Source organism: Nematolebias whitei, chromosome 23 (genome assembly GCF_014905685.2).
Source record: "Nematolebias whitei isolate Nwh7 chromosome 23, NemWhi1, whole genome shotgun sequence".
NCBI lineage: Eukaryota > Metazoa > Chordata > Actinopteri > Cyprinodontiformes > Rivulidae > Nematolebias > Nematolebias whitei.
Genome location: NC_056520.1, coordinates 22,472,584 through 22,497,895, shown reverse-complemented (window position 1 = coordinate 22,497,895; position 25,312 = coordinate 22,472,584). Strand labels below are relative to the sequence as shown.

Below are 25,312 nucleotides of genomic sequence, written 5' to 3'. Positions count from 1 at the left end.
TGTTTATCACCACAGGCCTACTTTCAACCTCTCCTGCATTCATATCAACCATGATTATCTGTGAATGCATGTTAACTTAAACTGATGTTTATAATCTCGTTCCTTCAATGTTAAGTTTTGTGATTTATGAAAGAATCAACCACTTTTTGATGCTTTGTTGAAAAGCAGTTTGCGCCAATGTTGTGTTTTTAAACAGCACGAGTCGTGCTTTAACAAGGGGTCGGATTGGGTGACTGCTCAGCAGGGGAAACTGCATATGGGATGGTGCATCAGTCAGTGTGAATATGCATTAAATCCAGCATTAATCAGCACCTGTTTGTCTCCCCGGAGGCGCGGCTGATGCCTAATTTTCTGTTCCTGTTCGCAAACGCAGTGATTTAAAGTTCAGCCTCCATCACAGGTTGGTGCTGTTTTTTGAGTGCCACTGCAGCTTTAAAAAAAAAAAGCTTTAAAAAATATCTGACGGTTGATTTCCTGTTCAGAAAAAAACCTGGGCGTACCTAATGCGTTGTCCAAAGAATTCAGATTGAAATCAAGTTGGAGGACCAGACAGAGTTTTACGTCGTCACTGGTTCGTTTTGTTCTCTGCAGTGGTGCAACAGGAACAGTACGAGTTAAAAAGTGTTCTGATCCGCAGTGAAACGTCTCCAAATCTGGATGAACGGGTCGATTTGTTTTACGCAGGGGATGATCCATTCAGCTAATCCTGATCACCGAGAGCTGGGGCAGCCAACGAGGGACCGACCTATTCCCAAAGCAGCACTGAGATTCTCATACCTTTTAGTTCTGGGTGTGAAGAGGAAGCATGCAGACGTTTGAACATTAAACTTCGGTGAGGCGTGTTTGTATCCGATGTGTTTGTTTTGCTGCTCAAACAGGGTGAACGAAATGGCGTCTAATCTGTCAGACGTGTTCTGTTGGGTCCAGCAGATTGGTATTAGCTCGACTGGCATCTGCTTTCAGGGAGATTAGATGTTCGCCGCTACGTTTGTTGTTTCCTTTGAGTTTGGACTTTAATCAGAGCCGGCAGAAGGCTGCCCAAAAGGTGGTAAAGATTTGATTTGTCACTCTGCCTTTTTGCAGTTTTGTCTTTACATCTTACCGTCCCTTTGTCATTTCCTACTTTTTCCCAAATAAAAACGTGGAAACTGGGTGACACTATGTCTTTGCGTTCATTAAGATCCGGTCCTCGATGCTGACAGCTTGATTACAGCCTCACGCTGATGGCTTGTTCTGCTAAGCTAATCGAGGATGTGGAGGACGCCTGTTTTTCTCCCTCCCTTTAATTTCTAAGTGGTTTTGGAGACTCTGTGACTGAATCCCTTATGATTCAATCTCACATCAACCTCAGCGTTCTCTCTGACGGTTGGCAATCATGTGCAAGACTGTCTCTTAACATCAGTCTGGACCCACTGGTTAGCTTTCGTGGTTTTGATCGGCTGTAAAGACAACTTATTCTGAACGTGAACAGCTGTGACAATAAACATTTTGCTGTTCACTTCTGTGCTTTTATGTTTAATACAAAATAAACCAAGCCTACGCATGGACTCATTATAGTGAAATTAGTTAGCTCGGTTTTAGCTCGTCAAGCTACAGGATGACGTAAAATGTGTTAAAATAATTTGGTTTCAATTTTAAGCTTCTGTGTGAATATGATAGCTCTGTTTTGCCTTTTTTTTCTTTGCATAAACCCAGACTGCTTCAGTGTTTTCACACGCTATTGCTAACGTATTTTATTTGCTAATAGGAGCTAAATGTAGTTTTCAGATCATCTCAGTTTTAAAACTGAAAGGAGATGTATGCAGTGGCTGAAAACCTTACTGTAAAACATTATAAGTAAATCCAAATCCATTAGGGGCTCAAAAAACAAAATACCGTTAGTAAAGATACTTAGCAACATGCTAAAAGCTAGGCTACAAGTCATTGGCTATTACATTGATGCTAACCAGTGAAAGTTGCGTTAAAATAGCTTGGAAGAATCAATGTCAAAAGCTAAACTGGTACATTCAGAAGCTTTTTTGTTGTATTTAAATGCTGCCAGTGCAACAATAGATTCCCTTGTGAGCAAAGGACAAATTAGCAATTAGCAACATATTCATTACATTAAAGATCAGCCATACTAGAGCAGTGCTAACCAGTAAAAGTTACATGAATCACAGTGGGAATAAAATACTTTAGAACTTAGAATATTACATCCAGAAACATTTTGTGTGTGTTTTTTAATGCTGACGATTCGGTAATAAATTCCCTTATTGAAAAAGGACAATGAGCATTTAGCAAAACATTTATTATTTAAAACTCTTAGCCATTAGTTACTACAGCAGTGCTATCCAGTAAGACCAATGAAAGTCACAATACCAACTTATTTTAAAGTGAAAATAATCTATCAAGAAACATTTGGAAATGGTGTGAGAGACATGATTTTTTTTTTTTTTTTGCGTCCTCCACCCTGGTGTTCACTTTTTCTCATCTGCCTGTATGTCGTATGTAACAGGTCTCTCTTGTGAATGAGTCTTCGAGGCTCAATGGGAACTCAACTGTATAAATAAAGGTCTAATAATAATAATTGTGTGTGATAATAGAGCACAGTTATAGCTGCTCTTATGGAAAAACAGACAATTTGCAATTAGCAAGAAAACATTTGTCTAATCAACCAGTGGAACCAGTGAAAGATACATGAAAGGTAAACTCTTGGAACAAGATGCATTTGGTGTGAAACTTCAATACTGGTGGCACAACAGTGGATCATCTTTTTGACAAATGGGAAGATAGTGTTTTCAGTTCGGTTTTCAGGTTATTTATTTATATAGCGCCAAGTCAGAAGTCATCTCAGGGCACTGAACAGAAACATTCATATATAAAAATAATAATTTACCATTAATTATCTGAGGAGCAGACTGCTTTGAGTTGAACTCTAATGCAGAACTCTCAACTTGAGGCATGAAGACGACAGTGGAAAGAAAAAACTCCCGCATGAGGAAGAAACTTTAGCAGAAGCAGACTCAGGACAAGCGGCCATCTGCTTTGACTGGCTGGGTTTGGTAAGAACAGATACACAATGGCAGGTTGAGAATCACATGTTAAGATAGAAATAGAATCAAATGAAAACTATTCAATTGTAACAATTATTTTAAGTAAATGAGGTCAATTTGTCCTCCAGTACTCGATAAGCCTATAGCAGCATAATAAGCCAACCCTAACTATAGGATTTATCAAAAAGGAAAGTCTTAAGCCCAGTCTTCAAACTGGACAATGTGTCAGCCTCATGGACAGAAACTGGAAGTTGGTTCCACAAGAGAGGAGCCTGATAACTGAAAGTTCTTCCTCCCATTCTGCTTTTGGAAACTATAGGAACTGCGAGTAAGCCTGCAGTCTGAGAATGAAGTGCTCTTTTAGGAAAATATGGAACAATAATATCTGTAATATAAGATGGAGCTAGGTTGTTGAGGGCTTTGTAGGTTAGAAGTAAGATTTTGAATTCTGTTCTGAATTTGACAGGGAGCCAATGGAGAGAAGCTAAAACTGGAGAGATATGATTTATCTTGCCATTAGAACTGGAGTTCAGATTAATGTCATCTAAAGAGGGATAAAGACTGCAAAATTAATTCCTAAGATGCTCAGGTCCAAAAACCAATACCTCAGTTTTGTCTAGGTTTAAATGCAAAACATTAAGTGTCATCCAGGTTTTTATGTCTTTAAGACATGCTTGTAGTCTAAGTAGCTGAGTGGATTCATTGGGTTTCATGTACAAATATAAATGTGTATCATCAGCATAACAATGAAAATGTATCTCATGCTATTTAATAATTTTACCTAATGAAAGCATATACAAGGTAAAGAGTATTGGTCCAAGCACTGAACCCTGAGGAACTCCATGACTAACTTTAGTTTATGATGAAGATTCATTATTTACATTTACAAATTGGAATTTATCAGATAAATATGATTTAAACCATTTTAGAGCTGTTCCTCATATTCAAGTCTCTGTAGAAGAATATTGTGATCAACTGTATCAAATGCAGCACTGAGGTCTAACAGGACCAGCGTAGACACAAATCCATTGTCAGATTAGTGAGTTCTTGGATTTCTTTAAATTATACATTTTTACCAGTAATAAGCAGCACACATTTCAGGAAACAATATTTTAACTTGTAGGCAAAGTGAGTTATGTAAGTACATAGCTACTAGTTCTTGCACAGTGAATATTAATTAATGGTAACGCAAACAAACAGGGTACATGCTTTCAGTGATTGCAAGAATCTGCAAAGACCCTGAGCCTTTGCTGCTTTTATCACCTTTGACCTTCTGGTATTGAGTTACGGCATTTGTAGCAGTTTACCTAATCTCGATACAAATTCTGCACATTTAGCACAGATATCACATTTGTTCCATCATCAACCCTCTGTTCTGCAACGTTTCACTCACAGAGAGGTCAGTGGACTCGCATTTAAATCATGCAGGAAGCTTTAATACACCTTTGAATCCTTCCTGACAAAGGGATTTAGCTACTTTAGTTTTCAGTCTAACTAGATCCTGAAAAGGTCTTACATTTGGAGGATCATGAGAAGCAAACTACAACAAATAAACATGAGCATCTGAATTTTCCAATTGTTTTCCAGCTGTTCTAATTTCATTCACCTATTCTTGTAGCTTTTCAACTCTACTCATAATGTTTGCATTAATTGTGTGAATGTTTATGAAGCATTCACACTGAGATCCATTTTTCTTCCGTATGTTTTTCTGCATCGCTCTCATTCCACAATTTTTGTGCTATTTCAACAAATCTTAAATCGAAACGTTCAGGAGAAGGGAAGACTTTTGGTTTTGTTGCAACTTTAGCTTTTTGAAATACAGTATTTAGCCTTTTCTGCCTTTTTTTTTTTTGTTGTTGCTCATTTTCCATCCTTCAAATCTTTCGATCTGTTTACAACCTTTTACTGCTCCTTTCACATTTTGTTCCCGTTCAGCTTCCTTGAGCAAATTTAAACTTTTTTCAGCTATTTCAGCTAATTTCAGCTGTTTTGCGCTCCTTTCAGATTCTTCCTGCTAACTACAACATTTTTGTGCTTCTAACTTCTTAATACTAATTTTAGCTTATTATGCTTCTTGCAGCTTATTTATGCAAGCTTTTTATACTATTTCAGCTACTGTTTAGCTGTTCTTATGCTAATTTTTTCCCCCGGCTAGTTCCACATTTTTTGCACTCATTTCAACTTTTTTCAGCCTAATTCAGCAAAACTGTTCTCTCTCTACTTCTGGAAATTTAAACTTCTTTCTGCTTTTTAGCTACCTTTCATCTGCTTTTGCTTATTTCAGCTTTTCAGATAATTTCCACTTTTTTTTGCACTCATTTCTGCTTCTTTCAGCAAACTTGTTCTTTCTGCTGTCTTCTGCTAATTTACCTTTTTAGCTACTTTTTACCATTTCTAGCTAATTTCAGCTGTTTTCAGATGAATTCAAGGTTTTCTTGGTAATTTGTTACTTTCAGTCTAATTAACTTCTTTATGCTAATTTCAGAATGTTATGCTCCTTTCAGCTATTTTCTACTATTTTCAGCTTTTTTTCCTGCTAGTTCAAGCTTTTTCTTCTATTTCAGTTACTACTTAGCTTTTTTGTGCTAAATTTAGCTTTTTCAGCTAAGTCAACATTTTTTAGCACAGTTCAGCTCCTTCCATTTCCTTCTGGTAGTTTAAGCTTCTTTCAGATTTTTCAGCTACTTTTCAGCTATCCTTTGCTAAATTCAGCTTTTTTTAAGCTAATTTCCTAAATTTTGTGTTCATTTCTGCTTATTTAAACCTAATTCAGCAAATATGTGTTATTTCTGCTTTCTTCTGCCAACTTAGGCTTGTTCTTCCATTTCAGCTACATTTCAGCACATTTTTTTTTACATCTACCGTAATTTCAGCTGTTTTTCAACACGTTCTTCTGCAATAAGCATTCACACTGCATTTTCACAGGAAATGCATTTTCTCTAGTTCCCTTTGACGTCTCTACTATCGCAGGTGATGGATAGTCCGACTAGGACCGTTGTGAGTCTGCACTATAAATACATTTTCCTTCGTTTGGTTTGTGGCTGGAGTAAAGAGCAGGGATCTTAAAGCGCTCGGTTTTTCTGGGCTGTCTGGTTTTGCTTTGCTGGTCTGGGCTTCTGCAGTCTCTCGCTCAGACCCCTCGTTTTCTCCCCTTCGCCGCCTTTGTTCGAGCGCTGCTGCAGCACTTGGCCCTGCCTGCAAATGAGCACCATTGACAGAGCAATTATTCAGCATGGGGCAAGCCCCACACCCCGCCCTTACACACTCATGTACACACTCAACGCCGCATCCGCTGTCATGTTTAGGTTTTTTTTTATTCGTGCAAGCGTAATGCGAGCGTCTCTCAGCAGAAATGCCACTTAGATAAAGGGAGAGAAAAGAAAGAAACACGAGTCTGGAAATTTCTTAGAAGGTCTTTCATCTTTAAATTCAATTCCCTTAAGGGTTGGATGAGCTTCATGTCCCTTTCAGACATGAATTAATGGGACTGGCGGGCAAACATACACACATACGCGTGCGTTTCTTCCCCAACCCCCACCTCCACCCCTCCCCATCGCAGTGCAGACACCGGCTTCAGCCTCGGGAAGGTGTGTGAGCTGCAGCAGCATTCGCCGGTAAAAAAAAGCATCAGTCATCTCTGCGAGTGTGACTCCTGCTCACTCCTCCTGTCTGCCTCTTATCGCTTCTTTCTTCCCTCTGCTGAAGCTTTGCTTCCTCTCTGCAGAGAAAAACTCCACCAGGTAAGATTTCACACTTTCCCTTAGAAATGCAGCCATTTGCATTGGGGTTTTCATTAAATGCAACATTCCCCTGATTGTATTTGAGGCTTTTGTTAAAATATTCAGATTATTTGCTGCTGACATTCAGACAATTGAGTGAAAGAGCTGACGTTGCGATAAGCCCAAGGTGGGGGCTGTTCCTGGGGTTTGATGACCTTTAGTCTTTGTGACGGTCTCTGGCATCCAGACAGCTCTGATTGTTCCGAAATTTCAAACCCTGATATCCAGCAACATGTTTTTTTTTTTCATTTGGAAGATGTGTGATATCCTTAGAGGCTGAGATTGTGACGGCATGCGGTCGGTGGTTTGAGACTCATGGCCAACAGATTGTTGGTGGTTTCCCTCAGTGGGAGTGACACCAAGCCAAGCGAGACCGCGGGACATGATATGTCGTCTCTCTGCGTTGGCATATCTGACTGTCACAAGTTTGTTGACAGCTTGATCAGGACGGGGTTTGGGAGCAGGTGGTGGAGATTTAAGTTTCTTCTCTGGCCTTTATTTATCCTGCTTTATTCTCCTTCTTTCTCGTATACCTCCGCCATTTCTCAATCCTTGGTTTTTCATGTAAACCTCACTTTTTATTACTGTTCTTTACTTCCTGTCACTCTCAGCATATGAGCAAACATTGAAGCAATGAAAATATTTCTGTCAATTTATCTCAACTGTGAACAGATAGATTGAATTTGTTTTGTTGTTTAACATAATTATGGAATAAATTTTTATGCCAGCAAAACAAAATAAACATAACAATATATATTTAAAGTCAGTCCTTTATTTCTAGGTAAACAGTATACCTGAGGGAGGTCTTCATAGGCAGTGTTGTATGTCTCAAATGTTATACGTTTGCTTATCTTAGCAGCCAAAAAAGTGAATTTGCAACATTTTAAAAACACATTTACACAATCAAACCCTATTTTTTGTAGCAGTTATGATGCTGGAAGTGAAGCCAGTATTTCTCTGAGCTGCAGCTGTTGGCATTGATTTACAAACGACATTCTCGAGAGAGTTTCCACAATGAAGATCTGAGAGAGAGCTGTGGAAGCTAGACTAAGACAAGAGGTGACTATCTGTGAGCACCAGCATGGTTTCATTCCAAGAAAGAGCACCACAGGTGCCATCTTTGCTTTGAAGATGCTGATGGAGAAGTACAAAGAGGGTCAGCAAAAACTCCATTGTGTCTTTGTGGTTTTTGAAAAAACATATGACAGAGTGCCGAGGGAGGAGGTGTGGTATTGCATGAGGAAATATGGAGTGTCAAAGAAGTATATTAGACTGGTACAGGACATTTATGAGGGCAGCAGGACAGTGGTGAGGTGTGCAGTAGGAGTGACAGATAGCTTGAAGGTGGAGGTGGGAGTGCATCAAGGATCAGGTCTGAGCCCCTTCTTGTTTGCTCTGGTGATGGACTGACTAACAGATGAGGTCAGGCAGGAATCCCCGTGGACTATGATGTTTGCAGATGATATTGTGATCTGTGGTGAAAACAGGGAACAAGTGGAAGCGAATTTGGAGAGGTGGAGGTATGTACTTGAAAGAAGAGGAATGAAAGTCAGCTGTAGTAAGATAGAGTGCATGTGTGTGAATGAGAGGGAGGCTGGTGGAACAGTGAGGCTACAAGGAGCAGAGGACACAAAGGTGCAGGACTTCAAGTACTTGGGGTCCACTGTCCAGGAAAATGGGGAGTGTGGTAAAGAGGTGAAGAAGAGAGTCCAGACAGGATGGAGTGGATGGAGAAAAGTTTCAGGAGTGATTTGAGACAAAAGGGTGTCAGCAAAAGTCAAAGGAAAAGTTTACAGGACAGTTGTGAAACCAGCTATATTTATGATCTGGAGACAGTGGCATTGACAAAAAGAAAGAACTGGAAGTGGCAGAAATGAAGATGTTGAGGTTCTCCTTAGGAGTGACAAGGATGGATAAGATTAGGAATGAGATCATCAGAGGTACAGCACACGTTGAACAACTGGGAGATAAAGTTAGAGAGGCCAGACTGAGATGGTTTGGACATGCCCAGAGGGTTAGTGGGTATATTGGTAGAAGGATGTTAGAAATGCAGCTGCCAGGAAAAAGACAGAGGAGATATATGGATACAGTTAGAGAGGACATGGAGGTAGTTGGAGTGAGGACAGAGTGATGGAGGAGGATGACTCACTGTGGAGACCCCTGAAGAGGGAAAAGCCGAAAGAAGAAGTAGATTCTTGAGAGTTTTCAATTAGTTTCAGTGCACAGCGCCTCAGCAACAAGAGCATATTTCTTCAGTACACAGTACATAGAATGACTCCAACATTAACATCAAGTTTCATTTATCAAAACAACAGTGTTGTCATGTAACCATCATTTATTGTCCTCCATCGCATCCATCTGTCCGTGAAGGTCGTGAGCGCGATAACTTGAAACAAACAAACAGTGAGGTTCCAACTTCCTGTTGTGTGTGTAGCTGCATCTAGGCATAAGGAAGGTTCTTTTTGAAAATGGGGTTGGCTTTTCAAATTCCAAGATAGCTGCCGCCATATATGTGTGCGTGTGTGTAAACAACTATCATTTGAGGAAACTATGCTTTCTGTTTTTTATACTGCTTAAAAGTATAGTTTCCTCAAATAATGCTGTAACCAATGGTTAATCTATGGTGGCCAAGGCCACCACTGGCCACCTCCTGGCTCCGCCATATTGCCAGGTGGTGGATAAAATTGCTTTCTCCACTTGCCATGTTCCATCACTCTGCACTGCCTCAGACAAGAAAAAAAATCCTCCCTCTGTTCTTCTCCAACATGAAGGTTTACTTTCACTCTCTGTTCAGTTCCAGTCCAGAAATCACTCATGTCGAAATCTACAAACATTCACTCTTCAAACCCCTCATTGACGGGGGACATCAGAGTACCACTTGTTCTATTATTAACTATGGTCCTTGACAATTTGTTTTCTTTTTTTACAGTGAAACCAGTTAAAATTGACCTTTTAGTGGAAATTGTGCCTCCAAAAATAGTTCTAGTTGCGGTCCAGATTGGAATGCGATCAAGATGCTGTGGGAGGTTTTGAACGGAGTTGTATGTGAATAGAAGGGTAGGCGCAAAATAAATCAACTTCTTACATCAGAAACTGGTGAAACATTATGCAGCTCTCCCACACAATTATATCTGCTAATATATATATATATTTATATAAATGTTGGATTTTTCTTCAACAGAATATAACATTTAAAATACACTTTTAATCTTCTTACGACTGTCAGCTAGAAGTCACGGGGACGTTTGTTTCATCCACAATGACATGACCCCCCCCATCTCAGTTTCCGTCTGCCTCTATGGTTGCTGGGCTGCTCTGAGGCGCGCTGTCTGTTCTCTGGAAACCAACCTGGGGTGACACGACGGGGTGATGGCGGGGGCAAACACGCCCTTTATCTGCCCTCGATTTTAGGAACAAACAACAGCCTTCTCACCAAATCGTCCTGCACCTCTTCCTCTTTTATCCGTACTCAGAGCGAGGGTTGTTTTCTTTTTCGGACGTGAAGAACTGTCGCTGGGCAGACATCCAAACAAGAAATTTCTAGATTAAAACTCACAATTTTGAATTAAGACCGCTTTATGATAGGAAATGACAGAATTTCATGCAATAATGCAAGACTTGTTTCCACTTGGATTACAAGTTGTGCACAACTCTGACCTACTAGCACACCAAGCTTTAGCTTAATATCTGTAAAACTGACTGTTATAGACATTTCTGTGTTGGCTAAGACTAATTAAGACTTCAAAAGTTAATCAGTTAAAAGATGTACGTCCAACAATTACTTTGATTGTTTCATTAAAATTAACCCAGTGGTCGGTTCTGCTGGAGGTTTCTTCCTGTTAAAAGGGAGTTTTTCCTTTCCACTGTGCTTGCTCAGGATCGGCGACTGCAACGAAATGAAGACTCAACTCGTCTGCTGACTTCCTTCTTTAGATAGATAACTTTACTGATTGGCTTTTATGTGAATTGTTTTTGTTCAATGCCCTGAGATAACTTCTGTTGTGACTTGGCGCTATACATATAAACTGAACTGAATTGAACTAACAAACAATGTTCGTTTTACTCTCCTAGTAAATGGCAAGGTTCAGGCAAAGACGTTGTACAATGAGTAGTATCCTGATTCAGGCTCAATAATCCAGGTAAAAAAGTCCAACAAAGTTAAGTCAGGTCCACTGGTTGGTTTATTTTTGTTGAAACATTTCAAACTGATGTTTTGAACCACTTGGGTCTTGACTGCCTCAAATGAGTCGGTGGGGGAGAGGGCGGACTACAGAAACCACCCGAGGATCATCAAACTGGTTGATCCACTATGTGAAGGTGCTATTTAGAATAGGGATGCACGATATTATCGGCATGGTATCAGTTTCGGACGATGTTAGCGATAAAGTTAAATATCGGACATCGGCTATTCCATCAATAACTCACCGATATAAATGGCATTGTTTTTAAAATATACCGCAGTGTTTCTCCTACCATTATACAGGCGGGGTGCCCCACTCCGTCAACAGAACTGAGCACCCTGCCTACCAAACTGAACTTGCCCCTCCCACCCCCACCCGGCACTGACATATCACTAAGGTAGCGGCAAAAATACAGGCTCTCTAGCTAAAAAGCCCAAGGCAGCACTCACAAGCCTCTTCCCTCATGTTGAACGCCCCCCTCCTCAAAAACTGTTAGTACAAGCTGCACTCAGACATGTCTCTGTCTCCCCCCCATCAGCAAAAATCATGGATGAGATAAGCACCCTGCCATGGCAAGCTAACTAAGGGAAACACTGTACCGGTATATTATATATAATGTTAAATTATTTTCAGCCCCTTTTTGGCATCTGTATTTGGTATCAGGGCAAATTGACAAAGACCATGCAGAATAATGTAGTATTTTAACTTCACAGCAGCAAAAGTTATGTAGTCTCTGTAAGTATGTCTAGGGGGAAAATTTCGGTATTGGTATCGGTTATTGGCCAAATAAGATTAAACTTATCGGCATATCGGATATCGGCCAAAAATCCAATATCGTGCATCCCTAATTTATAAGACTGAGTTTGTTGCAGCTCCTCGGACTGATGAAGTCTTTTGGATTAAAGCCGAAACGTTTCAACAAAAAGGAACCGTCCAGAGGACCTGTCTTAACTTTGTTGGATACAATGAGTAGTGTTCAGAGTATGTGTTTGTAAGGAGAGACACCGAGAGATGGATTTAGCTCAGGGGTGCTCTCTTACATTTTATAATATCTGGACTAATTCAAGTACATAATATTATACTTAATTTAAACGGATTCTTTCATTTTTCTGGACTAAGTAATATCGTGCCTAGAAGATTAAATGTGGACAAAGACGTGTTTAAATTTCTGACCCACCAACAACAGTGCGGTCTTTTATTTATCAAAACGATTTAAACACATCACACATTTTACACATTGATTGGCATAATTGATTACAATAACACAGCTTAATTAATTAGCTTTACAATGGGAAATCATACGGCCATGATTCCTCACTTGCAGCTTGAAACAACAGACATATCCTTAGATCTTAAATTAATGTCTGCAGGCTTTTAGCTTATCTTTACTGGCAAGATAGAAGAGTTTTAAAGATGGGGAATGAAGGAGTTTGAATGGAGGGAAAAGATGGATGAGGGAAAGTGTGTTGGCGAGGAACAGCACCCTCCATCCGATCCCAGCTCAGCCTCGGTACACTCGGTAGTGAAGCGACTCGTTACCTTTGCAGAAGATAAGTCAGCTCCGGTACGGAGTTCCATTTCAATGCTACCTTTCAGCGTCTCCTTAGGATGACTGAGAATCGTCCAAAGTAGTGACGGTACTCCGTTCAACAACACTCTCACCTCCCGGGTGGACTCACATGAGCTGTGAGTCCGTCAACGGTTCCATAATCCCAACTAGACTCGGAAGAACTCCCAACTAACTCTAGCACTTCAGAACTTTTGGAACCTCTGTTCTGAACTTTTGGAACTTCTGTTCTTCCTGGAACTAGGAAGTGTTGACTTTTAAAGAGTTCTGCTTCCGGTCCCTTTTGGGAAGTCCTGATTGGTTGAAAGAACCAACAGGGGTGTGGTTTTAGTGACGTCAGAGGGTCATTACAAGTCAGAAAAACAGCGGAGATGTTTAGGAACAGACAGAGAAATGTTTTGGAGAAATGACAGACTTACAGGTGCCAGTTTTCTTGTTTCTGTCTGGGAGGTTTAAAAACAAGACAGTTCGTTCCAATAAACTTGTTTGCGACTGTCTCCGACTTTTGACTGACATCACACCTTTCTCATTTCAGACAGAAGATCAAAAATGCATAATTACTTTGTAACATAGACATTTAACTTGATTTCTACTTTGAATGAGGATTAAAAATCATTGATACTGTTTCACAGTTGATTTAAAATGAGTGGTTCATTTCAACATTTAAAATGGTATGAACTAACACACTTTTGATTATCAAGATATTGTAAAATAGTAATGATAATATGAAAAAGAGAGTGTTCTTTCAATTGATTAGTTCAGGATACAATTAGAAAGTCTCTGGATGAGCTAATTTGTATTTCTGGATTCAAATCAATGAAATAACAGTTCCTGTCCCATGAAGGTCTTCAGAGGCAGGTTTTGACCGGAGGCCGAGTTCACTACATGTTGTACATGACTTTCAGCTACTACCACACCAAGATGGGGTAGGGGTAGGGCAGCCGACTTGAGACCAGAAAGTCCCAGGTTTGATCCCCAGCCATTCCCACATGTCGTGATGTCAGCTAATCCCTGATTGCTCCCCAGGCGCTCACATAGCTGCCCAATGCTCCACCTGGATGCTTCTCAGGTGCAATGAGTTAAATGCAGAGAACCAATTTTGCCATTATATGGGAACATGATGACAACACATAGCACTTTACTTTACTTTACCAAATTGTAGGTCAATATCTGTGAAACTGACCGAATTAATCATTTGTTGGTAATTTACAGTATTAATCTGTTATAAGACTTTTTTAAACGTAACATTTCAATATCCCTGGATGCCCTGGATAGCAGCTCTCTGCTCCACACAGAGGGCTGTGGTAGCTCAATAGTCTGTGGTTGTGTCAGGAAGGGCATCTGGTGTAAAAATAATTGCAATGTCTATGTGCGACTTAGTTTGCTGTGGCGACCTCTGAAGAAAAGAGCAGCCGAAAAAAATAAAAAACAGTCAGCAAAGTTGAACCCGTTACACATATCTGTAGCCTCACAGGGAAATGCAGTAAACCTGAAGGAAGGTGAAAGAACAGGACAAATACTCACAGACATGAATATTGCCTTTTAAAATGTTATATCTAATTAATATATTACATCAAAATAACAATTTCAGTTCTGTTTATTTATAAAGCACCAAGTCACAACAGAAATCATCTCAGGGCACTGAACAGAAACGTTCAAATAATAATTTAACATTAATTATCTGAGGAGCAGACTGCTTTGATTAACTCCATTGCAGACTCCCATCTTGAGCAAGTATGAAGGCGACAATGGAAAGGAAAATCTCCCTCATGAGGAAGAACCCTTTAGCAGAACCAGACTCGAGGCAAGCGGCCATCTGCATCGACTGGCTGGGTTTGAGAGGAACAGGAAGGAGGAACAGATACACAATGGCAGGTCAAGAATCACACGTTAAGAAAGAAATGTTATCAAATGAAAACTATTCAATTTTAACAATTCATTATAAGAAATTAGGTCAGTTTGTCCTCCAGTAGTCTAAGCCTTTGGCAGCATAACAAGCCAACCCTAACTATAGGATTTATAAAAAAGGAAATTCTTAAAACTGGACAATGTGTCAGCCTCGCGGACAGAAACTGGAAGTTGGCTCCACAAGAGAGGAGCCTGATAACGGAAATATCTTTTTCCCATTCTGCTCTTGGAAACTCTAGGAACCACAAGTAAGCCTGCAGTCTGAGAGTGAAGTGTTCTGTTAGGAAAATATGGAACAATAAGATCTGTAATATAAGATGGAGCTAGGTTGTTGAGGGCTTTGTAGGTTAGAAGTAAGATTTTGAGTTCAATTCTGGATTTGACAAGGGAGCCAATGGAGAGAAGCTAAAACTGGAGAGATATGATCTCACCTACTAACAAAATATCACCTGCCAGGATTGACTACAACCAAACTCTTGACATCCACAGTTCCGTCTTCAAAATGATTTTCCACTCTTTTCATGGTGAAAGAATTCCTCAGTAATAAAGTGACAGCCTCCAGGCAGCATTTTGAAGCATCCAGTGCTAACTTGTTGATGGATGAATCTCCACGCGATGCTTTCAGGCACCTAACACTCTTCTATGCAGAGCAGTTCTGCCGCCTGTCTTATCGTTCAAACTCAGCTGTCGCCTCGAGGGCACAACAACCAGCACCTGGTGCTGCCTGCTTTTACATAAAACCTACTTGCATGCATAAGGCAACGTCAGAAATCGCGGTTTATAAATAAATTTGATAGAATCTCTCGAATCCAAAAAAGTCAAATCGCAGTTCCCACGGTTTTCTGTCTCAAACAGGATATTAGTCTCCTCTGAAGCTGCAGCTCCTGACCTGAGGTCAGATCAGACTTAGTGGAAGTATTAAAAGAACTGGTTCTCTCTTCCAAGTTTTCCAAATAACGTTGCTCTCCAAGCATTTTTTTTCACACGTTGTGAAAATAGATGGGTCTGTGTTTGAGACTAGCTGGCGACTCCAAAAAAGAAAATGGGCACACTTTTCATTGTTAGCTTGCTCAGTTGTGTTGGCAATCAGTCAGCAGTGGAGTTGTGTTTTGAGCAGTCGATTTGTGGAGAGCAACCTATTTTTGTTTGACCAGCATGCCAAATGACACAGTATTTATTCATGTATAATGTGATCTCAAGTATAATGTGAGCCTCCATTTTTTGAGCTTAAAAAAGCATTTAAAAAAATCTAATCCTCATGCCACCCTTAATACCATACAGACCTCAGGATTATTCATCCTTTGTGGTCAGTAAACATATCAATGAAATAATCAGATGATGAATGTGATATTACTGTATTTATTATGGTTTCAGAAGTTGGGTTTTATGCTTCCTTCATAAGCAAATGTTGCTTTCAGGAACTCCAAACTCCTTGGCTGCTGCACAGTTTTTCTTTTCCTCAACAAACTATGATTTAGAGCTTTCTAGAAGCGTCATAGGAAAACTGGCATTTAGAATGAGAACTGACGACTTTGCAGACAGTCTACCAGAGAGCTCCAGGGGAAAAAAAAACACTGGTAGGGTTAAGTGCCACCGGGTGGCACTTAGCTTTGCCTAGCTTAGCTTAGCTTAGCTTTGTGTAAGTCACCATTCTCCTGTACTCTATATGTGTGGTGGAAATGTACTCCCGTGTATAATCGTAAATGGACTGTACTTATAGCGCCTTTCTTTCTAATCAAGATACTTAAGGCTCTTTACAGTCACAATCTGTGCCCTCATTTACCTCCACACACACATTCATACACCACTCTACTACATCTCCATAAAACTATTCTGAATCTGTAGAGACTAATCAATGTTTTATCTCATTCATACACTGATGGGACACACATCAGAGGCAATGAGGGGTTCAGTGTCTTGCCCACGGACACTTGACCATTTGACTGTTGGTGGAATCGAGCCACCAACTCTTCCATTGGAGGACAACTGCTCTAACCACTCAGCCACTGATGCTCCATATAATATGACCCCCTAAATTTATGGATGATTTTTGGGTAAAAAGTTTTGTGCTATACCCAAATAAATACAGTAATTCAAGTTCTTAGTTTCACTTTCTTTATTTTTTTTAAGAATGTTTCTTATGAATTTCCCTCAAATAACTTCGTGTTCTTGGACTTGATGTATGCACCATGCATGTGTTTGTGGGTTTGTTGTGTTAAGGCACAGGAGAGGGGAACCTGTCTTTGTGAATTATAGATGAGGACGTGTAGGTGATGGCTGACTTTGAAAGGGAGGAAGCAGAGAGACCTCAGAGGAGAGACACGGTCAGATTTGCTGGTTGGACTCCCATTTGAACCACAAACACGGCCCAATCAAACCACCGTCTCAGCATTCATATTAATCCCAGCAATCAGTGTTAAAAAATATTTTTGCCAGTTCACTTAAATGAAGAACCATTTTTGAGTAGTTCATCAAAGAGGTAAATTTTAACAAAGATTTGGCTCATACAGTAAGGCCGCCCTTGTTTATTTAACAGAAAAGTTGTATAGATCCTCCATTTTCTGCCACTTATCAGTGGTCGGGTCGGGGAGACAATTGGTCCAGGAGAAAATCCCAGACATCCCTGTCTCCAGCGACACTTTCCAGCTCCTCCTGGGGCATCACAAGGCAATATATAATTCTGTGAGCCAGGTCTGGGTCTGCTCTGGTGTCACTTCCCAGTGAGAGATGCTCGAACAACCTCCAAATGAAACCAAGAGTCTAAGAGGGATCATAATCAGAAGCCCAGACCCCTCAGTTGACTTTTTTCAATGCAGAGGAGTAGTACTACTCTTGCTTAGATGAAGAAGATCCTCACCCTTCTTCTAAGGCTGAGCCTGGTCACCCTATGAGGGGAACTCATTTCGGCTGCTTGTATCTAGAATCTTGTTACTCTGGTTATGACCACAGGTGAGGGGTGTAAAGTAGACACACCAATACATCAAGAGCTTTGCCTTTCGACTAAACTCCTTTTTTTTTCCACCATGACTGATTGAAGCAACACTCTCATTACTGAGAATGAAGCCCTGATCTGTCGTTCCATCTCCTGCATCCTACGTCCACTTATGAACAAGACACTCGGAAAATTGATTGAGCTCCTCGATCTGAGAAAAAGCAGCCTCTGGTTGATGCAATGTTTTCAGTAGACATCAACAAATTAAAGTTTAAAAGACAGATTCTAATACCAACTTTTAGAAATCAGGCCGAGACAACTGCCCATTTCTTTGTTGGTTTATGGCTCATAATGTAACATAGTAATATCCATATATGTTACAATTTACTAGATTTTGGTACTTAAACCTAGGCCTCAGCAAAGGCAACTACCAAGCATAAAGTTTTTAATATTTTCCAAGTACAACTAAATTTTCTTTTTAAACCCGTTACAGGTGCGTCTAAAAAAAATTAGAATATCGTGAAAAAGTTCATTTGTTTTTGGCAATCATTTCAGAAAGTGAAACTCATAAAGATTCATTACACAGGGTGACATTAAGGATGCACAATATTGGATTTTTGGCCGATATATTAAAACTTATTTGGGCAATAACCGATACAGATAATTTTAATATACTTTCCTTTGTCAGAACATAGCCCTCTTATTTAGACATTTGCTACAAAAATTGTGTAACAGCTGTAAGAGCTGGTGACATATATTCAGTAACAGCCATATGATATGCATAGCACTTTAACTTATATTAAATGAAAAGTGTTAAATGTTATTTATTAGCATTAGTCACCTGCGATGCTGTCTCACATGTGGAAGCTTGTTCTGGGTTCCTAGCTAGTAGCTGCAGTGTGGGATCCTCTGCACTCTTGTGCATGAAGGACAGCCTTTTTATGTTCAATGTTTTTGTCTATCCATTGTGCCGTAAGACTAATCATGCTAACGGGGCTAACACGACATCCAAATGTCTGTGGTAAATCTCGTCCAAATGCTATCGGCTGTTAGCTTCTCACTGATGTTGGAAATGACGGCTTGTAACTCGGATAACGTTACATCGGAAAAATATCTTCGACTGGGGACGATTTAGCAAGGCTCAACGTAGTCCAAAAATCTTGGGAAGCCAACATCCTCCATCCATCCATCCATCCATCCATCCATTTTCTTTCGCTTATCTGGTGTCGGATCGCAGGGGTAGCAGCCTAAGTAGGGAGGCCCAGACTTCCCTCTCCCCAGCCACTTGGGCCAGCTCCTCCGGAGTAATCCCAAGGCGTTCCCAGGCCAGCTGAGAAACATAGTCCCTCCAGCGTGTCCTGGGTCTTCCTCTGGGTTTCTTCCCAGTGGGACATGCCCGGAACACCTCACCAGGGTGGCGTCCAGGAGGCATCCTAACCAGATGCCCGAGCCACCTCAACTGGCTCCTCTCGATGTGGATAAGCAGCGGCTATACTCTGAGTGCTTCCCAGATGACCGAGCTTCTAACCCTATCTCTAAGGGAGAGCCCAGACACCCTGCAGAGAAAACTCATTTTGGCCGCCTGTATCCATGATCTTGTTCTTTCTGTCGCAACCCAAAGCTCATGACCATAGATGAGGGTAGAAGCATAGATTGACCGGTAAATTGAGAGCTTCACCTTTTGATTCAGCTCTCTCTTCACCATGACAGACCTGTACATTGCTTGCTTCACTGCTGATGCTGCACATATCTGCCTATTGATCTCACGCTCCATTTTTCCCTCATTCGTGAACAAGATCCCAAGATAATTAAACTCCTCCTCTTGGGGCAGAGCCTCCTCCCCGACCCGGAGAGGGCACTATACGCTTTTCTGGCTCAAGACCATGGCCTTGAATTTGGAGAAACTGATCCTCATCCTGGCTGTGTTGCACTCAGCTGCAAATCACTCCAGCAAAAGCTGTAGATCACGACCTGATGAAGCCAATAGGACCACATCATCTGCAAAAAACAGAGAAGCGATCCTAAGGCCACCAAAATGGATCCCCTCAACACCTTGGCTGCACCAGGATGAAAACCGCACTGCTCCTCCTGAATCCGAGGTTCGACTATCCAACGGACCATCCTTTCCAGAACTCCCAATAGACCTTACCAAGGAGGCTTAAGAGCATGATCCCCCTGTAGTTGGAACACACTCTACGGTCCCCCTTTTTGAATAGGGGGACCACCACCCCAGTCTGCCAATCCAGGGGAACTGCCTCCGATGTCCACGCAATATTGCAGAGTCATGTAAGCCAACACAACCCTGCAACATCCAGAGCCTTAAGGAGCTCGGGGCGAATCTCATCCACCCCTAGGGCCCTGCCACTGAGGAGCTTTTTAACCACCTCAGTGACCTCAGCACCAGAGATTGGAGGGCCGGACCTAAAGTCTCCAGGCTCCGCTTCCTCAGTGGAAGACGTGCCGGTGGGATTGAGGAGGTTTTCGAAGTATTCCAACATCCTCACCAATGAAAAAAAAACTTCCACACCACCAACATTTTGAATTTTCCTCTCCCCCGTGAGATCATGTAGGCGCACGTGACGTCATCACATTGTGCTGCCGCTGCAGGCATCCTTGTCACTGGATTGTCCTACAAAAACAGCGCCTTTTTTATTTTTTATCTGTGAGTTTTTTTGATGGAATGGCCTATGTCCGGTATTGAACTTTAATGCTAATATCGCCTGATACCATGCTGATAATATTGTGCATCCCTAAGTAAAATATTTTAAGCCTTTATTATTTGTAATTTTGATGATTGTGGCTTATAGATAATAAAAAACTAAAATTCTGTCTCAGAAAATCAGAATATTGTGATAAATTTCTATAGGAAAACTTGTGCACAGTATGCGCTATGTTCACAGATGAATCCTAGACATAAGCTACAAATGTCTCATTCCTCAAGTCCAGCCACTCCGGAACCTGAGACAACAGAAGCATCTTACCTGGCTGAGGAGACAAAGAACTGGTCTGCTGCTCAGTGGCAGGTCAAGAATCACATGTTGAGATAGAAATTATATCAAATGAAAACTATTCAATTTTAACAATTCATATAAAGAAGTGAGGTCATTTTGTCCTTCAGTAGTCTAAGCTTGACAGCATGACAAGTCAACCCTAACTATAGGATTTATCAAAAAGGAAAGTCTTAATCCCAGTCTTAAAAATGGACAATGTGTCAGCCTCATGGACAGAAACTGGAAGTTGGTTCCACAAGAGAGGAGCCTGATAACTGAAAGATCTTCCTCCTGTTCTGCTTTTGGGAACTCTAGGAACCACAAGTAAACCTGCAGTCTGAGAGCGAAGTGGTCTGTTTGGAAAATATGGAACAGTAAAATCAGTAATATAAGATGGAGCTAGGTTATTGAGGGCTTTGTAGGTTAGAAGTAAGATTTTAAATTCAATTCTAGATTTGACAGGGAGCCAATGGAGAGAAGTTAAAACTGGAGAGATATGATCTCTCCCACTAACTCCAGTTAAGACTCTGGCAGCAGCATTTTGGATCAACTGAAGACGTTTTAAAGAAGTACTGACACCCAGATAATGAACCATTGCAATAGTCCAGTCTAGATGTGACAAATGCATAAACCAATTTTTCTGCATCATTTTTTATATACGATGTTTCTAATTGTATTGATATTACGCAGGTGGAAGAAGGTGGTTTTAGTAACGTTTTTAATGTGGGGGGTAAAATACTTTGTACATGTCCTGATCAAAAATAACACCAAGATTTTTAACATTAGAGCTGGAAGCCAGATTAATGTCATCCAAGGAGGGCAAAAGACTGAAAAATGTATTCCTAAGATGCTCAGGTCCAAAAACTAAAACCTCAACCATTTAATTTGTATCTTTCCTGCTCCCTACAAGCTGCATTAGCTTCAGTCTTGACCCAATCTCTGGATAATTATCGCTGAGGTATCTTTTGCCCACAAGTACCGAAATGCCTTTTAAATCCAGAGAGCAGCATCATTTATTAAAAACAGAAAGATGCTTCTGTAAATATATTTCTGTCACTCTAATAATGTCGAACAAGATTTGTCTCCTTAGATTTAATTTCCTGTTAGCCTTACTCCTGCTGAAGAGGAAAAATCTGTGGATTAGGACACCCTCTGACCTCCTTCTCCTTCTTCATCTCCTCATTCATCTGTTGTATGACCCATTTAGCCTCTTTTTTTTTCCTGGCAGAAACACAAAGGTCACATTTGTTGGGAGGATGGGTACAAAAGTGCCACCTTGGTTTTATTGCACCTTTCCAGGAGCTCGAGGGGATTTCTTGTTTGCCTAACCTTGCAGTGACTTCCTTTAAAGATGCACCGTAGAGCTGGTGGTCGAGGATATAATTGTGAAGATGCCAAATTGCCTGCGTTGCATCCTGTAAAATCTGCAGTTAATGAGTTTGGAGATCAGATAGGATGCTGCTCAGATACTTAATGTGATGACAGGCTGTGAGCATCAGTGGGCAGAAGCCATTTCTGGAGCTTCTGAGGGATAAAATCAGTAGATAAAGTTAAAACCCTGATTCCTTGAACGGATGCATGTCACCTGCCACCTTTAGTGCTAGATTTTGAAGCTAAGGCTGAATGGGATTAACCTGTCTAAATAAAGCTGAATGAAAAAAATGAGCTGCTTTTGTCAAACCTCGAAAGGACCAATGTGCATGCAACATGTCATGCTCAGTGTTTGTGTCATAAATGACTCTCAGCTACCACCACAGCAAATTTTAGTTTGTTTAGTTTATATATATATATATATATATACAGTGAACCCTCGCTATAACGCGGTTCACCTTTCACGGTCTCGCTGCTTCAAGGATTTGCATTGTGTTCTGCATTCTGATTGGCTAAACAGTCTCTCCAGTACAGTATTTATTTGTAAAAAACGTTTATACAGTACTTTTATTTGTTAAACAAATGCTTGGGCCTGTAAAAAGGTTTTGTTCTTTGGTTTGAATGTATTATGGAGTATTTCATTGTATAATAATTGTAAAAAAAAATAAAGGTTACTACTTCACGGATTTCGCCTATCACGGGTTCTTTTTGGAACGTAACCCCAGTGAAAAACGAGGGTTCACTGTACAGTGTATGTATATGTTTATATATACAGTATATATAAGTATATATCGATCAAAAACAATATTGTGTTAGTATTTTTGTTGATTTAAAAAAAGCATTCGATACTATTGACCACACTATTCTCCTTGAAAAATTAAATAAATATGGTATAAGAGGACCAGCATTACACTGGGTATCTAGTTATTTGAAAGATAGGAAACAGTTTGTACAAATAAGTGGTGTAAGATCTGACCTGTGCAATATCACGTGTGAAGTTCCTCAAGGCTCTGTACTTGGACCAAAGTTATTTATTTTATATGTGAATGACTTAGTGAATGTATCAGGACTCCTCAAATGTGTCCTTTTTGCAGATGACACCACATTTTTTTGTTTGGGTAAAGATGTAAAACGGATGTTGGAATTGATGAAGACAGAATTTGATAAAATACAAACTTGGTTTAAACTTAATAAATTATCATTAAATGTAGATAAAACTAATTACATGATATTTAGTAACAAAAAGAGAACTGTTGATGATCCATTTAAAATTGAGGGTGTTGAGATTTGTAGAGTTAATGAGATGAAATTTTTGGGTGTAATCATTGATGAACAGCTAACATGGAAAAATCACATAAATTCTGTAAGAACAAAAATATCTAAATCTATTGCAGTACTATACAAAGTCAGGGAATTATTAAATGATAAAGCTCTGTACATGTTGTATAACACAATCACTGTTCCACATTTAATCTATTGCATTGATGTTTGGGGGGAAGCGTGTAAAACATTTACAAAACCTATTTTTATTTTACAGTAAAGATCTGTAAGAATCATCACCAGAAAGCATTACAGACACCCATCAAGCACATTATTTTATCAACTGAAGTTACTAAAGTTCCATGATTTGGTAGATTATAGTATTTTATCAGTTATGTATAGGGCTCAAAATAACACATTACCATTAAATATCCAAAGAAATTTTGTTGAAAGACAAAGTTGTTATAATCTTAAGGGGATAGAGATATTTGTCAAACCAAAATTCAGAACTAGTCTGAAGGGAAGGTCTACCTCAATCCAAGGAGTTGGATTGTGGAATGGTCTTGAGAGTGATGTGAAAAATGTCAAGTCAATGTGTACATTTAAGAAAAAGATCAAAACTGAATTGTTAAAAAAAATATATGAAGTAGCTTAGTGTGTTTTTGTATTAGAGTTAGAAAAATTAGAAAAAGTTATTCGTTTTGTTCTGTTACTTGAAAATTATTATGATTTAACTAATTGTTTGAAAAAAGAGGCAGATATAATAAGATATTTTCTTCTTTCTGCTGCCTTTCTTTTTAAATCTCTTGTATTTTTTTAATATAGTTTATGGAATTGTTTTGTATTTTTAAAATGAATAAACTTTATACCATACCATATATGCTTATATATTTATATATATATATATATATATATATATATATATATATATATAAGGTTTACTTGCATTCCCTATGCAATTCCAGTCCAGAAAAACACTCCTTTTTAAAACTTCAAACATTTAATATTCAAATCCTTCAACGATCGTGGACATCGGCATACAGTTCTGTTTATTTTCTTGTGGCTTCAGCCTCCTTCCTTTTATCAGAACTTCTGCTCTTTTTTTCTCTCGTTTTAAATCCCTGTTTTGGCACCAGGACTCTCTCAGATGGTCATTTTTGCGTGACAAGACGCTCGGTGTTTGACCCCCTTTTAGTCTCAGAAGTGACATAGATGCACAAATATTTTCTTCATTGCAGGACTGAGATCTAACTCGTCATCCTCGGGCTCTGCCGCAGTCCAAGAATTTAACGATCTTAAAAGCAGCACACTAAGGAGGGATGTTTGACCACTTATTTGTCGAAAGATAGCGAGTTGAATTTATTTTGAGTTTTTTACACCCCGCTGCAGTTATAAAATCTTTTTTTTCCAGTCTGTTTATCTTTTCTTCCTTTTTTTTAAGTGTCCCAGACTGTCCACTGTGACAACACGACTCAAAACTAATGAGCCAGTTTGCTGTGAGATTATTGGTTTTAACTGTTTTTTCTTCTTGTTTTTTCTCATTTTTCACAGAGGGCAGTTCAACACTTCTGCTTCCATAATCAGTGGAGCGTTTTTATTCTCAGGTAAGTCAACACAAAAACACAGAAGCAGAAAAACATTTTTTTTTATTGAGTGATGCAGATCGAACACACAGATTTTGTGATTTATTTATTAAAAACTTGAATTTTAAGGCCTATTTTGCATCAAATATGTGTTTTTGTATGCTAAAACACATTTGCGATACCAGAACTGACATGAAGCGGAGACACAGACAAGCCTAAAAATATTTTAATTTGATGGCCTAAAGATAAAAAAAATACCACCCATCATTTTTTCTTCTGCTTATCCAGATGATCTTAATCAGGCAAAAAAGATCCACAGATTTGTGATACAGCTTTTTCTGAAATTAATGTGGTGCATGTGGATTCTTCTGTCTGAAAAAATTAAAAGAAAATGTCAGAGAGTCAGAGATTCTTTGTCGTTCGCACCACATTGTCGTTCACTATTGTCGTTCGTGGTGGGACGAAATTATGTACACAGGGTCCCAGTTACATCCAACTATAAAAATGTAAAAGAAAAACAATGATAACATCTAAGATATGAACTAAGAAAAAACATCAACTAAAAATACACTAAGCACAATTAGCATAAAAACATGTCAAACAGCAGCACTAACATGAGCATGAGTCTGTGTGCCTGAAGATGCATAAGGAGACAAAAAGAGGCATAAGGAGATGAAAAGGGTCATACGGAGACAAATAGATGTATAAG

At 39.7% G+C, this 25,312-nt stretch overlaps 1 protein-coding gene across 1 annotated transcript in view; it reads left to right on the top strand.

Annotated features, from left to right (window-relative positions):
- Positions 1-782: 782 nt before the first annotated feature.
- The window catches only part of LOC119428703 (microtubule-associated protein 2), a 53,316-nt gene continuing 28,786 nt past the window's right edge, over positions 783-25,312 (top strand). The window contains exons 1-2 of the mRNA XM_037696376.1: positions 783-832; positions 24,572-24,624. The gene's annotated coding sequence lies outside the window, so the exon portion shown is untranslated. The remainder of the gene's footprint in view (positions 833-24,571; positions 24,625-25,312) is intronic.